Genomic DNA, 17,647 nt, shown 5'->3' on the forward strand with positions numbered 1-17,647 from the left:
CTCAATTTTGGGACAATTACGGCCTAAATTTAGTACAATGGTCGCATTTATGGTGTGGCGTGGCATTATCATTATTACCAGCCGGTTCAGCCAGTATTACCGATAGCGAAAAAAAGAGGAATAGGGACGTTAAAAAATATTGATTTGACATTTTCAACTAAAATAATTAAATTAAATGTTTGATCCCTATTGTTATTACATGAAATCTCAAAACTGGAAACAGGTTTTCCATTAGAAAAATAAAAACTCCACACGGCCACAGGATCATTTAATAAGAACCATTTTTTTTTACAGATTTTGATAAAATTTAGTTCGTTTGAAAAGCTCCTCATTCTGGTCGGAATAAATACCTAAACCAAATTTGGTATAAAAAAAAGAGTTAAATAAAATACAAAAATTAACTGATTTCTGTTTCTGACTTTATTACCTATCCCAATTCAGTTCTTCTAAATTTTATTGAATAACAAAAAACCCTAAATTAGTAATGTTAAAAATACTTAAATTAAAAGAGGTTATCATATATCCCTAATCTATTTCCACTGAACTCCAATTTTTCTTTTAATCTAATGCATGAACCATGTAATCATAATTATTTCCGATTAAATTCATCTATTATTACGCACCAATCACCGAGCATTGCATCCACACACACAAACGTATCATTACAAACACACTTACCTTGTTTGTCTACAACATTGGAAAACAACGAGCAACTAGATTCTCGTGCGATCTGGGAGAATCCGGGAAAACAACTGAGCGTTCTCGTCGTGCGCGGACCGATGCGCAGTGGACGGGTTGATTCACTAGTGTAAAGGCTGTGTTTGAGGTTATATACCAGTATTTTTGATCCGTCTTTTACTACTAATTTCTTGAAGCTTAAGCTCTAACTATACTGGTCTTTTCTGTCGTTATCAGGTTTGAAAAACCAGCGTGATGAGCTGCAATTTCAAACAGATTTTAAGAATGAAACGGTCAGGTTACTTTGGACAATATAGTCCTGTTTGAGTGAGGGATAGGTGTATAGGGGTTCCGTAGAGGTTCCGAGCGGTTGGAGCCTTGTGAAAGGGGGGTGGGGAGGGGTTTTACATAACGCGCGGATCGATCGGCGCAGTTTGCTGGAAGCCGCGATTCTGAAGGATGTTAACTAATTTATTGAGATTAGATTGGGTTAGTGAGTCTCGTTTTCACTTACGTACCTTTTACTCAAAATAATAAGTATTTTAATACTATTGCAGGTGTCACCTTTTTTTCTGAGAATTTATAAAAAAACGAAATTAACAAAGATTTGGGCTTGATATCATTGGTCAAATAAGTTCACCTCACTTAATTTAACCCCTTACTGCATATAATAAAAAATATTTGTTGAAATTTGAACTTTAATAGCTGTCAATAGAGTTAAATATCATATCCGCCATATATGGCTTCGTATGCGGTAAGGGGTTAAGAAAATATTACAGGAAATATTAAGTTAAAAGAAATAAAACGAAAAAACCTTAAATAATAATCACGATTTAGGCGAATGATGTGATAAATGTATAGAATAACACAATTATAACTAAAGTACTGAGATAAGTAATTTAAATTTTTAACTTGTGTATAAACATCGAATTTTTGTGTGTGATTTTCTTCTGAACGCGCAACACCCTTGCATTGCATATGTAGGAATGCATCGCTCTTAATATTAGATTGGAATTAAACTATTCGTACGGAATACCATCCTGACACGTCCTAGAACCAAAAGGTGCTATATTCTGTAGGTTTCGGAGGCGCTTGTGTCATTATTGTATGTGTTTATAAAGGTGTCTTGCATTCGCTTTGGCTACTGGAAAGCGGTTTATTGCAACTGTTGCCATTTCGTTAAGCGCTTTTGTTTAAATTGGGTTGAATGGCTGGTTTTATTCGTTTTGGTTTAAAGTTTTAGTTTACTACATTGTTAGTTTAAGATTTAAGCTTTTGTTTAAGTAATAAGATACAAGTTTAAACTTTAAAAAATAAGTACATACGAGTTCCCATGATAAAACAGTAGTAAACACCTTCGATGGGTATTTATGATCGAAGCCTTCGATCAGTGTTTATGTGAGGTGCAGGGGGGCAAATTCGACTGCGGGATAATTTCAACTAATCGAAATATCTTCCATGTTTCACAGATGTCGGTAGTGACGTTGTCACAGTTGCAATGACTAAATTCTCGTTGATTGACGGAAGGTCAGCTGGCGGAATTGGTAACGCATCGGACCGGCAATCCAAGGATGTGGGATCATCGTTGATTTTTTCATTGTGATTGTCATATGTATTTACATTATTAACTAGAGTGTCATATATGTCCAGGTAGCGAAAAAGATATGTTGTGTGTGTTATTTGTGACTCTAGTTAATAATGTAAAACATGGAAGATATTTCGATTAGTTGAAATTAACCCGTAGTCGAAATTGGCCCCTTGCACCTTAATTACTTTGAAGTAAACTGAGACTTATAGTAGTAGTAGTAGTAGTAGTAAACTCTTTATTGTACAAAAAGACATATTAAAAATAACATACAATTAGTAAGAAGTACAAAGGCGAACTTATCCCTTTGAGGGATCTCTTCCAGTTAACCTTTGAGTAGATGAGAGGAGAAAGTGAAAAGAGGGTGACAAATGCAGCAAAATGTACAACAAGGTACCAAGATAAAGGATATAAATACATACAAAATTTATAGGATAAACATACATATATTAGACAAAAAGGAATGGGGTAAATACACTAAAAATTGGAAAGAATTAGAACGATATAAAGCAACTATACAATAGAAATATAGACAAATTAATCAGTCAGATCAGATAACCATAGTTTCTTTAACCTCTCCTTGAACTCTCTCTCTCTTTTTTCTTATCATTTCTATACATTTTCCGTATTTACAAAACTTTACAAGCCTCAATTAGTTAATTAATGTTCTTATCCCTTTCTTACAAATAGATTAGTCGAGATGACAGATTAAGCGACAAAACGATTAATAGCTTTGAGGTTTGCGGCGCTTATAAATTGACATTTCTGGAACAAGCAACATTCACTGTGAGCGTGACAACGAGCAATTCTTGTAGGTAAATTTATTTATATATTTATTTATTTATATATACCTATATTTAGGGGATCTCGGAAACGGCTCTAACGATTTCAATCAAATTTGGTATATGGGGGTTTTCGGGGCCGAAAAATCGATCTAGGTCTTATCTCTGGGAGAACGCGCATTTTTTAGTTTTTGAGCAAAGCTTGGTCTTATATTAAAATACGTGAGTGACCCGTTTTTAGGGTCCCGTACCCAAAGGGTAAAAACGGGACCCTATTACTAAGACTTTGCTGTCCGTCTGTCTGTCCATCTGCCTGTCACCAGGCTGTATCGCATGAACCGTGATAGCGAGGCAGTTGAAATTTTCACACATGATATATTTCTGTTGCTGCTATAACAACAAATACTAAAAACAGAATAAAAACAATATTTAAGTGTTTTGCGTAATGGTACGGAACCCTTCGTGCGCGAGTACAACTCGCACTTGGCTGGTTTTTACTATATTTAATAACATTTACCGTTTGACTATTTAATATTTTTCTAGATATATTTAACACGACATTGTTAGTATACTCGTACCTACTGGCTTCATGTATCTACCTACATAAAGTTATATAGCGCTAAAAGCACCATAAAACATGAATGTCCACTCATAACAGCTGTATACCCTCTTATGTGACGTGTGTGAAGTGTCTTATCTTTTACAACGGTCCATTTGCTACGAGGGTCTACGCCGTAGCCGCGTAGGCTCCGTAGCGAAGTGATAAAACATTTTTCATATTGGAACCATATTTTTTAACACATTTAGGACCAAGAACCCGACAGTCGGGTACACTGTTCGTAGCGACTACGCGCTACAAACGGCGAAAACGTGGTTACGCTAACCCGTAGCACTTAGTGGCAAAGAATGTCATAATTAGGATTTTTTGGGAACTCGGCGCGATTCGGGAAATGAATTAGAGATTCACTAGATATGAAATAGTAAATATATGTGACGTTCCACGGCAAAAGGTACCTTATGGCGGCTGGCGCTTACGCTATTATTAACGCCGCTCCAATATTCAGCCGGAGTCACATATCTTTACTATTTCATATCTTGTGAATCTCTAATTCATTTCCCGAATCGCGCCGCATATTTTTTAACACATTCACCACCAAGAACCCGACTGTCGGATACATGTATGGACCGCGTAATCGCTAAGAACAGTGTACCCGACAGTCGGGTTCTTGGCCCTGAATATGTTAAATAACATTTTTTTTGGGCACTTAGACCTTAGACCATTGGGTAGGACTTAGACAAAGAAAAGAAAGAGTAAAGTGATATTTCATTTTTAAGGGAAATATTTCAATAGGGGATGTTACTGCAATGTTCTGCCGCCAGAGTGCAGCACTACCGACTCAGTAAATTCATAGACTAACTTATACATACTGTGCCTTAAACTGTTTTTTGACAAGTTTTCACAGACAATAAAATATGACATTGATGCATCAAGGCGGTTTGTTAACAAGGGCCTACCGGTAAACGCGAAAATCGAAATTTAGTTATCTGCCTCTTTATCGCTCGAATATGCAAGAGTGATAGAGAGATTAGATAACGAAATTTCGATTTCTTGTTTCGCGGTAGGCCAGGTGTCAATGTGGTTTGTTTACTGTATGTGCCACAAAGGTGCCACCTACGCAGAGCACGCAGAGCTTTGCCTAATATTCCCTATTCTGAACGATATCAAAGCCCTCTCCTCTCCGGAGGCTCTTTATTTAAAACCGAATAAAACAACCTTTTACGCGTATTTTCTATTCATTCCTGAAAGTATTGCTTTAGGATAACGCTGTATTCACATCCTAAAATATCACTTTATCGTGACATCTGTATTCCAGTCACCAAAGTAATATGGCGGGTATGTTAACGACATTCTGCTCTAGTAATGCTTCCAGTACCTAATTACTTAAATAAATACATATGTATTACGGTATTAATACATTCACACGTTCGTCGTTAGCAAATGGGTTAGTTATAGTAGAACCTACATTGGTAGGTATAACGTTGGCCTACTATATATATAGGTATATCCATACATATAAATTATAAACTATAAATGTTTTTTGAAGTGAAAACTTCTTCAGCGGCGCTGTGCACTTTTTGTGATGGGGAAAAAATGTTAAACTCGCAACAGGTCACGTGACCGTAAGACGTAAGACGGACACGTGACCTGATCGAAAAACTGTTACAATGTCATTGAGTTTTTCTCTATTGATTTAAATGCCATCTAGTGAGTTTCCTTCTAACTAGTACTAATATAACTTGAGTACTAACAGTGATGTGCTTAGGGGTTTCAAGTAATGCGACGAAATAACGCTAGATGACGTTAACCTCAATTATACATAGTGCTGCAGACATTTTGCACTAGTCATTGAGTTTTCACTTCTGCCGGCACTCCCGGAGTGCAACCCGTTGTTTTTTTTTCGCTGTCTGCCGCTGTTTAACCCGCCAACGCAGAAGCAGCTGACGTTCATATAATGCTCCAAATTTGTTGGCAAATCTACTAACCAATTTGTTTCTCCAATTTAGTGTCTCCAATGAGTTATAATGGATTTAACCCTTAAACAGGCCTGACGCATTTTTTACTGATTCGGGTAGGTAATAGCTTAAAAAGCTTTGACAACAATTATCCAAAATAATTCAACAAAAAAGGCTCTCAGTCGCTCTAAGTTTAATATAAAGCCATGGATAACTCCAGGGTTAATTAGGTGCTCTAAGCATAAGGACTGATTGCATTTGATAAGCCGTAAAAACCCTAATGACCTTAATGCTAAACTAATTTTCACTCGCTATAGGAACTTTTATAGAACCATTATCCGGAAACTTAAAGTCGAGTATGAGCATAAACAGCTTACTGAAAATCGAAACCATCCAAAGCAACTGTGGAAAACTATAAAGCAAATAATACAAACCCCGAAAGATAATGGAACCCCTGGCTATACCACCATAAAATCGACCGTACCTGAATCTTTGAATTACATAAACGACTATTTTTTGCCAATTCTGGAGAAACCGAAGCATCCCTTGCATCCAAAATTAAAATAGCCGCATCACCATCAAAGTCTTTCTTTATGACCCCAACTGACACCCAGGAAGTTGAAAGTATAATCATGAGCCTTAAAATGAGTGGTGCCTCAGGCATAGATGGAATAAGCAACCAGTTTCTAAAACGCGTGAAAGACTACGTGGCCAAACCCCTAACAACCATATGTAATCTTAGTCTAGAACATGGTTCCTTTCCAGACACCTGGAAGACGGCAGCTGTAGTACCAATTTATAAATCTGGTGCCAAGGATAATGCTAAGTAATTGATAAGTAATTACCGGCCGATATCACTATTGTCAAGTTGCTCAAAGGTGCTAGAAAAGCTAGTTAACAAACGACTTATCAACTTCCTAAATTCAGAATGCGGAAAGGCAATTTGGATTCCGACAAGGAAAATCTACAGAGGACGCGGTCTCTCTTTTTGCCAAACAGGTCAGTACATACTTGGATAAGGGTAATCCATGTACTGGCGTATTCCTAGACCTGTCCAAGGCATTCGACACAGTTTCGGTTCCTATACTACTGCAGAAACTCGAACACCTTGGAATCAGAGGAGTGGCCCTAACCTGGTTCAGTAGTTACTTGACTGGCAGACGTCAATGTACAAAGTTTGGAAACACGTTAAGCGAGGCAAAACCGGTAACTTTTGGGGTCCCGCAAGGGAGTATCCTTGGGCCAACTCTTTTTATAGCATATTTAAACGATTTAACAAATATTCCCATAAATAACGCGGATATTATTTGCTACGCAGATGATACTGCTATACTATTTCACGATGACTCATGGCCGCAATGCCTAGAGCTCGCCCAGAGCGGTATTAAATCGGTTTACAGTTGGCTAAAGAGTAATCTACTAACTTTCAACACCACGAAAACGAAATTTCTTTGTTTTCACAAAACTGCTGCCTCAGAGCCGACAATCCGCCCTGAAATAAGAATACATGATATAAACTGCAAACAAGGTACACCTTCTTGCAATTGTATTGAAATTGAACGAGCATCATCTATAAAATACTTAGGCGTGACACTAGATGAAAAAAATAATTTTTCTAACCACATTGAATCAGTATCTGCTAGAGTAAGAAAATTAATTTATGTGATGAAGGAACTAAGAGATGCAGCTGACAGGAGACTACTTAAAATGATATATACTGCACTTTGTCAGCCAATTTTAACTTACTGCATCACCGTATGGGGAGGGGCAACTAGTTTGGCAATGATTACCTTAGAAAGAGCACAGAGGTTTCTACTTAATGTAATCCTAAAAAAACCCAGGCTTTACCCTACAATAGACGTGTATAGGGACATGGACGTGCTCAGCGTCCGTAAGCTTGCTATCAATAGGTTGACAATGATAATGCACCGTGAATTAGTCAAATCTGGATATGGAACTTCTTATAGTAAACGTGTATTTAAGTTGCCTGTTCCCAGGACAAAAACTGCTTTTGCAAAAAGATTTCAAAACTTCCTTTTGCCATATATATATAATAAAGTAAACAAAGATTGCGATATTAAAAACTGTACTGCTAGCAAAGCTAAAATAATAGTAACTTCTTGGATAAAAAGTCTTACTTATATTGAAACAGAACAACTAATGAAGACAAATGATTGGTAACTGGTAAAATCAATGGTCTAACCTCTCGGTAGGCTTTTAATAATGGAAATTTAACCGTCATTTTCGCTCCGTCATATAGAATAGAATAGAATAGAATAGAATAGAATAGTTTTTTATTCGTAAACACACAGACAACAGACATACATTGAAAAAACATAGTGAAAAATAAAGTGTCACGAAATGGTCCCATCTCAGCATGCACTGCGCTGAGTGTGTGTGCATATAACACACACACTCACAGCACAAACACACTCACTTCACATGATTGCTGTCTACGATAGGTAATGGTATAAATTGATGTAAACTTTTTACTCTACCTAAATTGTGATTGTTCCTGTTAGATTAAGCCTGTTATTATAATTAAACATATTATTTAGTACTAGATATTTATTAGAAAACTAAAACTTCAGCGTAGGAAGTAACTCAATTTAGCATTGTTTTCAATCTGACTCCACAAGACAGGCGTAGCCTAGTGTGGCAGTCATAGGTTAAGAATATCTTGTAAACTTTTTGGCAAATAAAACTATTTTTATTTTATTTATTTATTTATTTTATAAAAAGAAAAGTAATTTCTTGATTTTTTTTATTACCCCTAATTCAATAAAAAAAACCCGGTGGTTTTTATATGCCCACTGCTCGAGACCAATGGTGCTACGTGGTCCTTATATGGCCACTGCCTTGTTAGCCATACAGAGTAGTTTTAAGGGCAAGTCATGTGCACATCACATTTACACTTGCGTCACAAAATGCACTAACTGCCAGCACTTTCTTGGCTCGCATGGATGTCGTGGCTCGTAAGATTGACCGTTGAATAAATATTTAATTTAAAAACCAAAGGAAAATATATTACTTTTGTACTATGAGGGTTCATTCATAGTAATGAATCTTACCCTTAAATGTCATGTAAACTCCCTGCAGGGCAGAGGCCACTTATAAACCACTCGAATGTGCCCCAGACGGGCAGAGGTTTCATACGAACCACAAACTTTTAGATCGAATATTTTATCAGAAAACAATAACTAAGGTAAGTTATGACTTACTACACATACATTATCTAATAATCTACCATAAAAATACAAAACAAAATACAGTACTTTTTTTAGGCGTAGCGAACTTATACTTATACTTATATAAAGAAATTTGTTTTGACACCTGTCATTTTTTTACGTTCCGATATCACCCACTTAATAGACTTTACGGCAATGACATTTTGCGGTCGTTGTATTTACTCAGCTCGCCAAAAAAAAATCATTTGCTATGTGGTACTTATAGATACACAACCTGTTTCAGGGTTAATGATTTTATGTTAACTTGTAATCTTGTAAAATGGTTCGAAAATCGCATGCGATTTATTGCAAGGTCGGTAGAGCCCTTTAAACGTGTCCCACGCCTCTGGAGGCATTCAATTGTTCCGCGTTCGCAATTTCCATTAAGAACGATTCACGCCCGAATGGACACGTGCCTAACGTGCCTTGCCGCGTGTTTACTAGATATTGCTTCGGTTGTGCTTATGTTTTAAACATCGATTAAAAAACGAATCACTTCGAAACGTTTATAACTCAACCAAGTTAGACAAAGGGGGCCAGAAATAGTCAGGAGATGATCCACCATCTGTCCACCATAGACAGAAGGCCGCGGGAATCTTTCTAAAAAAATTATTAGAGGTTTGGCAAGGCAGCAGTGTCATGCTTGACTGGTAACCTGTCAACTTATTTGTATTCTTAGTAAGAACTCTAGGATGCCAATTCAAACTTACATTTTGTCATCAAAATGATATCAAAAAGGATGTCATTTGCCTGCGCCTCTAGTCACGCCAATACACGGAGAACGGAATGCACGCGCGAATGGTAAAAAATATGGTTGTCTGTAAAGTCGGTTCGGACGATAATTCTGCGTGATAACGTTGTGACGTGACGTGTTCTTATGAGAAAACGTGGCCGTAACGTTACCATGGAGATTTGTCCACAAAGATACCATGGAGATCTGTCCACAACGTGACACTTTTTCGTGCATGCTACCGGTGTTCATCGATTTATAAGACGTTATCGCGTCAAAAAATTACGTTCGATATCATTTACATGTCAAAATGTAAGTTTCAAATGGCCCCTAGGTTACTTTCAGCATGTCACGCTAAGCCATCCATTTTCAAAGTAGTCGTGTGTTGAATAAATTTTACTAAATTAAACTTTAATATGTCAAGGTATATGTAAGTAAGAATTTGAAATAAAAGCTAGATGAAGGAAAAAAAGGTAATGAAGGACCTTAGATAATTATTTATTCAGATGGAAGTATTTGAGGAAATTTTGTTCACTACGGTTAGGTAATTCATTTTATCTTTTACGTAACTGAGAAATACGGAGATAAATTCCCTCATTTCATTGTTTGGAAATTTCTATACGAAGTAATCCCGTTTGTATAATAAGGCTCTCGATTTGGACATTTTGAACGCGCCGTAGATGTATTCAATTCTAATCTTATACCATTAGACGAGCAATTCTTGTATATATATAAATATTTATTTATACATATATATATTTAATATCTGGGAGACCGAGCTTTGCTCGGAAAACATATAAAAACTCAAAAATGCGCTTTTTCCAAGAGATAAGATAGATAGATCGATTTATCGCCGCCGAAAACCCCCATATAGCAAATTTCATTGAAATCGTTTGAGCCGTTTCCGAGATCCCCGAAATATATATATATAAAAATAAATAAATAAATACTTAAACAAGAATTGCTCGTTTAAAGGTATTATTAGATAGATAGATATATTTCGTGGCTCTCGGAAACGGCTCTAACGATTTCGATGAAATTTGCTATATAGGGGTTTACGGGGTCGAAAAATCGATCTAGCTAGGTCTCACCGACTGAAAGGAAATGCGCATTGAATAAATTGAATTGTATTCATTGCAATTTATCCTAAGTGCATTGCGGATGACTGCTCTTTGTGAGCTAATAACTACTAGTATCTCCGGGCCATTGGAGAATCCAATTGACGTTCCAATAGCTTAAATCCTGGCTGATAATGGCATAATAGGAAAGGTAATTACGTATATATCTGCTAGGTTGTTGCACGGTTAGATACTCAATTAGTTTTGAAACAGTATCAACGAGTTTCGCGGAATTTATATGTCCACACTGTTAACTGTACATCGGTGGACCTTATGCCTTTTGTAATAAGGTCCACCGATGTACAGTGAGGATAGTTGCCCCACTTTTTCAAATGTTCAATTATCATGCAGGGGGCCGATTTTTGAATTTCGAGCGCTCGATTTCGTGTGGCTTCCTTCAAAATATCTCCACTACTAGGCATTTAAATACTACTAATAGCATTGAAAACGAGTGGTCAATACAGCTAAATTCTCAATTTCTATTGCTCGTATTTCAAAAATATCAATTCGCCGTTTTCCACAGATTTTCGAGTGACGAAATTGAGCGCTCGAAATTCAAAAATCGGCCCTCAGAAGAAAACTTTGAATATAAAGATATTAAGTAAAGACTTTAGTCTTTGGACTTTAGTTTTTAAAGTATTAATTAAGAAAGTTATTAAGGTAGATTGAGTTTTTGGGGTTTCCTTTCGACACAAAAAAAAACATACGAATGAGGCTAGATGCCTTGAAGCCTATGGGTCAGATGCTCCAGACATTTTTAGACACAGGGGATACTTAGTTGCCCTAAGTAATAAACCAAAGAATGTTTAAAATTTTCATACTTTACTCAACGTTTAACTTTGCTCTCTAGTGGCACAAATAACTATTGTTGCCTACTTTTAAGAAATCTACCTAAGCACAAAAAGTACAAAATGAAATATTTCATACTATCCGTGAATACGTAGTACATACCACGTACCACTCTTTATCATTCGGGCCTTTTGTTGAATAACTGAATGAATAATTAAATTTATACAGAGGCTAGTAAATATATAAGATATACAATCTTCATAAAACATCGCGTTCCCCATTTGATTCCTAGGCCACTAATTTGTTGTTTAACTTCGCGTACTAATATTGATACCTGAGCAAGTGAAAGATTCTAAAATTTAACTACGAGCGTAGCGAGTGGTTCGAAAAGTGGAATGTTGGGCGTTGCAAGGTTCAAGAAACGAGGGTTCAATAAACTTTGCTAGTGAGTGAAACACAAAATTTTTCCTAATACATATTAATTAAAGGGAAATAAATATATTAACTGTAAAAAATTAAAAATAGAAATCAAATGAATGTCATTAAATGTATAGTCACAAAATTATTACATAAAAAAAAGAGAGCCTTTACGAGCTGGTGTGTTTTAGTATTTAGTGCCATCTACAACAATGACGATATTCGCGGCTTTATAATGGAGTTTGTCAGTATTTTCTGTTTACTAACCCCTTGTAGTCAGATACGTCATTTTACTTATGAAATGGGACTTCTTTTGTCTTTCCACGAATTAATTTAGTATTCACGAAAAAAAAATATTTTGACCTTTGTGAAAAACGATAGATTTTAATTAAATAAATCTGTATAGTCACTGAATGTGGAAATTAAACCTATTGTTGAAATTTAAAGCTATTTAGGTGACGTGATAGCATCAAAGCTTTGTATAATGGTATTAAATGGGTATTAAGTGGTATAAAGATATGATAAAATCCTTTCATTGAAAGTCTTCTCTTATGATTTCGCGGTTTCCAACTGCGGATTTCATTTGATGTATTATGCAAATGGTCCCATGATGCAGGATTAACCATCAATTACCAAAAAACCAAAATACTACACATAAGGTCACCCTACATCAAAACTGACATAGTACCCAAAATCATAGCACACAAACACTCTTGTTTGCATGGATCAGGTTCGAGTTGCAACTGTGAGCCCCTAGACATAGTAGAACAGCATACATACCTTGGATTAATTATAGATAATAAATTTAACTGGAGTCCGCACATTGACCATGTATGTAAGAGACTAAGAGCCGTATTCAGTAATCTAACAATACTTAAAAACAAAATGCCGTATAATACACTCCGCCTAATATACATGGCTATGGCTGACTCTGTAATAAATTATGGGATATCTATGGTAGAACCCACAAAACTCACCTACAAAGAATATATAACCTACAGGTAAGAATCCTTAAATCCATTGTACCGCTAAAAATCAAATATAAATATAAACATAATTATGAAAAGTTATTTCAGCATTGTAAAATAATGAATGTATATGATAAAGTGAAGCTAGCGATAATATTAGAATATAGATATAAACTGGGAAGTCTGAATAGGTATGATAGGCCAAATAACCTTAGAGTACTGATAAATAAAAAACATTTCAATATACCAAGTAGTAACAACTTTTATGGGCAAAGAGTCTGGTCGAGTTATTTGCCACACATCCTAAATAGTCTTCCTAGACATATAATAGATAACTTAGAAGATAAGCCTCATAAGCTAAAACTAATGTTAAAAAAGTACTGCATGAACTGATAAAGTAGTTAAGTCAAAAGTAAATATAAAATAGATACACATTATGTTATATAAATTAGATTAAAATATAGTAATAATAACGTCAATGATGTAACTAAAAGAAAACCTCTCACTTAGCTAATAATCTATTATAGTGTAGATTAGGTTAAGTACATAAAAATATTGTAAAATTTATTTATAATAAACAGTTTAAATTTTAAATTTTTAATTTTTTTTTTTTTATTTGGTCAGTCCAGCGCATAGGTGATCTGCCGTGCGATTTGGTTCCCTCCACTCTTCCTTGTACCTAGCAGGTACCTACAGATGCAAATATCAAATCTATCTGATTTTAAAATGTGAAAGCCACTAAATGTGCTCATTCAACTGAACCGAGGCGGATAATGTCAGGTGGCTGTGACTGGCAGACTCAACTATGAATGGGATAATGTGCTCATTCAACTGAACCGAGGCGGATAATGTCAGGTGACTGTAACTGGCAGACTCAACTATTAATGGGATAATGTGCTCATTCAACTGAACCGAGGCGGATAATGTCAGGTGGCTGTGACTGGCAGACTCAACTATTAATGGGATAATGTGCTCATTCAACTGAACCGAGGCGGATAATGTCAGGTGGCTGTGACTGGCAGACTCAACTATTAATGGGATAATGTGCTCATTCAACTGAACCGAGGCGGATAATGTCAGGTGGCTGTGACTGGCAGACTCAACTACTAATGGGATAATGTGCTCATTCAACTGAACCGAGGCGGATAATGTCAGGTGGCTGTGACTGGCAGACTCAACTATTAATGGGATAATACAAGAGCGAGGAGCGGAATACAATATGATACAAATTCTTATATTTTTGACATCAATGCAAACTTATTATGTAATTGTCTTTCATGAAATAAATCATCTAATCTATACTTTATTACAGTCATATTGGTGAGCAATAAAGAATATTTGTTTTGTATTGTATTGTACATATGGTGCTACTTTACCGCCCTAGGGCGGGATTAAGGACAATACGTGTCTAATATGTCAAAAATTTAAAGGCCCATATGTACTGTAAAACGTTGTACAATACACGTGCGAAAAGGTAATTCGCAACTCGTGTAGATTTAATTAAAACACTCCCTTCGGTCATGTTTAAATTTATCGCCACTCGTTGCGAATTTCCTACTTTTCGCACTTGTATCGTAATTACGACACAAGTACATTTAGTACAATTACACTACAATAGTACAATTAGTATAATTACACTACAATTGTACTATAGTATACCTAGTAAAGTAAGAATGTCACAGAGTTCAGGCTTTCTTATTGGGGTGGGAGGTGTGTATACTATTTTTATGTTCGACGGAGCCGTAAAGCGACAATCGTCAGCGCAGCGTGCCGGAAGATGGTGCTTTCCGCACGGAGAACAGAAAAAAATGACGTATATCTCAGGACTGGCCTTACGAGCAATAAGAGTGGGGTATGAATGGGGCCGTACAGCGGTGTGACACCGCTACAACGCGATTGGTTGATGAGTTCGCATCACGCGCGCGAGATGTCGCAACTAGTTGCGTTAGACTGCAGGATGGGCTCGAATTCGTGAGTTAAACCGCTAAACTGCCCGTCCTGAGATATACGTCAAGGACAGAAAAACATTTGTTGAGTTTGAGAGTCTAGGTGACTATGATATCAGTTCGATTGGTTTATTTGTTATGATGCATTGGTATCAATTTTATACTAAATAATGATTTGTCATGCACCTAATACTTACATCCCATCCATCCTAAGATATTAAGGAGTTATTATGTGGGGTAAATCTTTGCTCTTGTTTATCAATATTGACACTCCTTTGGAATAAATAGTTTATTTTCCTCAACTTAAAATATCGCAAACAATTGTTCAGAAACTAGTCAGTTTACTTTTTTGAATTCTTAAGCCCATTTCTCGTAGGGCATTAGATGAATACTATTAATCTACGTACTGTCAAATCGTACGAGTTTCAGTGAAAACATAGTATTGTTATTTGTCTAATAACAGTCAAGGGGTACACTACATAATTCCGAAATATTTTATGCCGAATTTTAGAATATCGAATTTTATTATTCCGATTTTCAAATGCTCGACCCATCAAAATTCCGATTGTCGTAATTACCGAACGATGAAAATCACGAAGTTTTATATTTCCGAATAGCAAAATCGACGATTTTTTCAATTCCGAACCACATAATTCCGAATATAACAATTCCGATAGTGAGAAACACCGAATTTAACTTTTACGATTTTTGTAATCACGAATTCCGAATTGTTATTATTCCGAAATTTTGAATTCCGATTTGACGTGATTCCTATTTTAAATATGCCAATTTTTTAAATTCCGAATGACGATATTCCGAATTTGTTGTTAATAAATAAAGCCACCTACGTTTGTGCAGGGGGTAGCAGTTCTAACGTAACCTAAACCTACTTTTCTAAAAACAGTTATTTACTGTAGGGGTCGCAGTTCTAACCTAACCTACACCTACTTTTCTAGTAGCAGTTGGTTTCTGTGACGGTCGCAGTTCTAACCTAACCTAACCCACTTTTCTAGTAGCAGTTAGTTTCTGTGAAGGTCGCAGCTCTAACCTAACCTAACCCACTTTTCTAGTAGCAGTTGGCTTCTGTGAAGGTCGCAGTTCTAACCTAACCTAACCCACTTTTCTAGTAGCAGTTGGTTTCTGTGAAGGCCGCAGTTCTAACCTAACCTAACCCACTTTTCTAGTAGCAGTTGGTTTCTGTAAAGGTCGCAGTTCTAACCTAACCTAACCCACTTTTCTAGTAGCAGTTCGTTTCTGTGAAGGTCGCAGTTCTAACCTAACCTAACCCACTTTTCTAGTAGCAGTTGGCTTCTGTGAAGGTCGCAGTTCTAACCTAACCTAACCCACTTTTCTAGTAGCAGTTGGTTTCTGTGAAGGCCGCAGTTCTAACCTAACCTAACCCACTTTTCTAGTAGCAGTTGGTTTCTGTAAAGGTCGCAGTTCTAACCTAACCTAACCCACTTTTCTAGTAGCAGTTGGTTTCTGTAAAGGTCGCAGTTCTAACCTAACCTAACCCATTTTTCTAGTAGCAGTTGCTTTCTGTGAAGGTCGCATTTCTAACCTAACTTAACCCACTTTTCTAGTAGCAGTTGGTTTCTGTAAAGGTCGCAGTTCTAACCTAACCCACTTTTCTAGTAGCAGTTGGCTTCTGTGAAGATCGCAGTTCTAACCTAACCTAACCCACTTTTCTAGCAACAGTTGGTTTTTGTACAGGTCGCAGTTCTAACCTAACCTAACCTAACCCACTTTTATAGTAGCAACTAACTTCTGTGAAGGTAGCAGTTCTAACCTAACCTAACCCACATTTCTAGTAGCAGTTGGCTTCTGTACAGGTTGCAGTTCTAACCTAACCCACTTTTCTAGTAGCAGCTGGTTTCTGTAAAGGTAGCAGTTCTGGCATGTCCAAATGAATTAAATGCATTTTTTTTTGCAGATCAATTTTAAAAACGGCTGACCATTTAATTACTTCCCTTTTGAAAATCACGAATTTCATTATTCCGAGTTATCAAAAGATCGAATTTCTGAATACCGAATTATTTTATTTCCGATCGGTCAATGATTTTTCGGAATAGACAAATTCGGAAAAAATATTTTCGGATTTTTTATAAATCGGAATTTTAAGCTTTCGTTCATATGACAATCGGATTTTAAGTATTCGGAAATAGCGCAGTCGTGATTTTCTTCTTTCGTGGTTTTCAAAGTCGTAATTTCGATATTTCGGACGTATAAAAAATCGTGATTATGAAAATCGAGGTTATGAAAGTCGGAAAAACATATTTCGGAATATTTAGGTGTTCCCAACATTCAAGAAATAGGCCCCTGGATAGAAATATAAATACAGTACTTTCTTTTAATATTTGGGTACCATACATTTAGACTTTACATGCTCATTACATAAATATAACATATGTAGGCAGTCATGGCTATGCGAGTACGTGTCTGAGCAGCAAAACACGTTATTACTGAACTTTTTGCCAAAAACATTTCTCTCGTTTAGATTTTGTAATTGTTATTCAATGATATTGTTAAAATATTGTTTTCTCTCTGTATTCTTTTGATGTTTGTTATGAAATTTTATGTTAAGTATTTTTATAGGCTTCTTATAAAAGTCGAACGATTGAAGGTTTGTTAAGGGCAACAACACAAGTGTTACTGAGCTTACTGTGGAGTTAGGTCTATTTGTGTAAAATAAAAAACGAATATACGTATTTCTTTATTTTATTCTTCCATTTAAAAACATCAATAACGACATTATCAATTTATCAGTATCACCTTATAATCAAATATACCGAAAGGTATAAATTCTGCTACGTTCGTATTATTATAAAATAAATTACAAATATGTACCTATATTAAAAGTTAGTACTTATAATATCAATGGCATTACAGATCT

The 17,647-nt window shown here is 36.0% G+C and overlaps 1 protein-coding gene across 1 annotated transcript in view; it reads right to left on the reverse strand.

The window, feature by feature from the left end:
* Positions 1–759, reverse strand: part of LOC134789573 (uncharacterized) — a 31,174-nt gene extending 30,415 nt beyond the window's left edge. The window contains exon 1 of the mRNA XM_063760143.1: positions 679–759. The gene's annotated coding sequence lies outside the window, so the exon portion shown is untranslated. The remainder of the gene's footprint in view (positions 1–678) is intronic.
* Between the last annotated feature and the right edge of the window lie 16,888 nt (positions 760–17,647).

The sequence above is a fragment of the Cydia splendana genome, chromosome 4, assembly GCF_910591565.1.
Source record: "Cydia splendana chromosome 4, ilCydSple1.2, whole genome shotgun sequence".
NCBI classification, from domain to species: Eukaryota; Metazoa; Arthropoda; class Insecta; order Lepidoptera; family Tortricidae; genus Cydia; species Cydia splendana.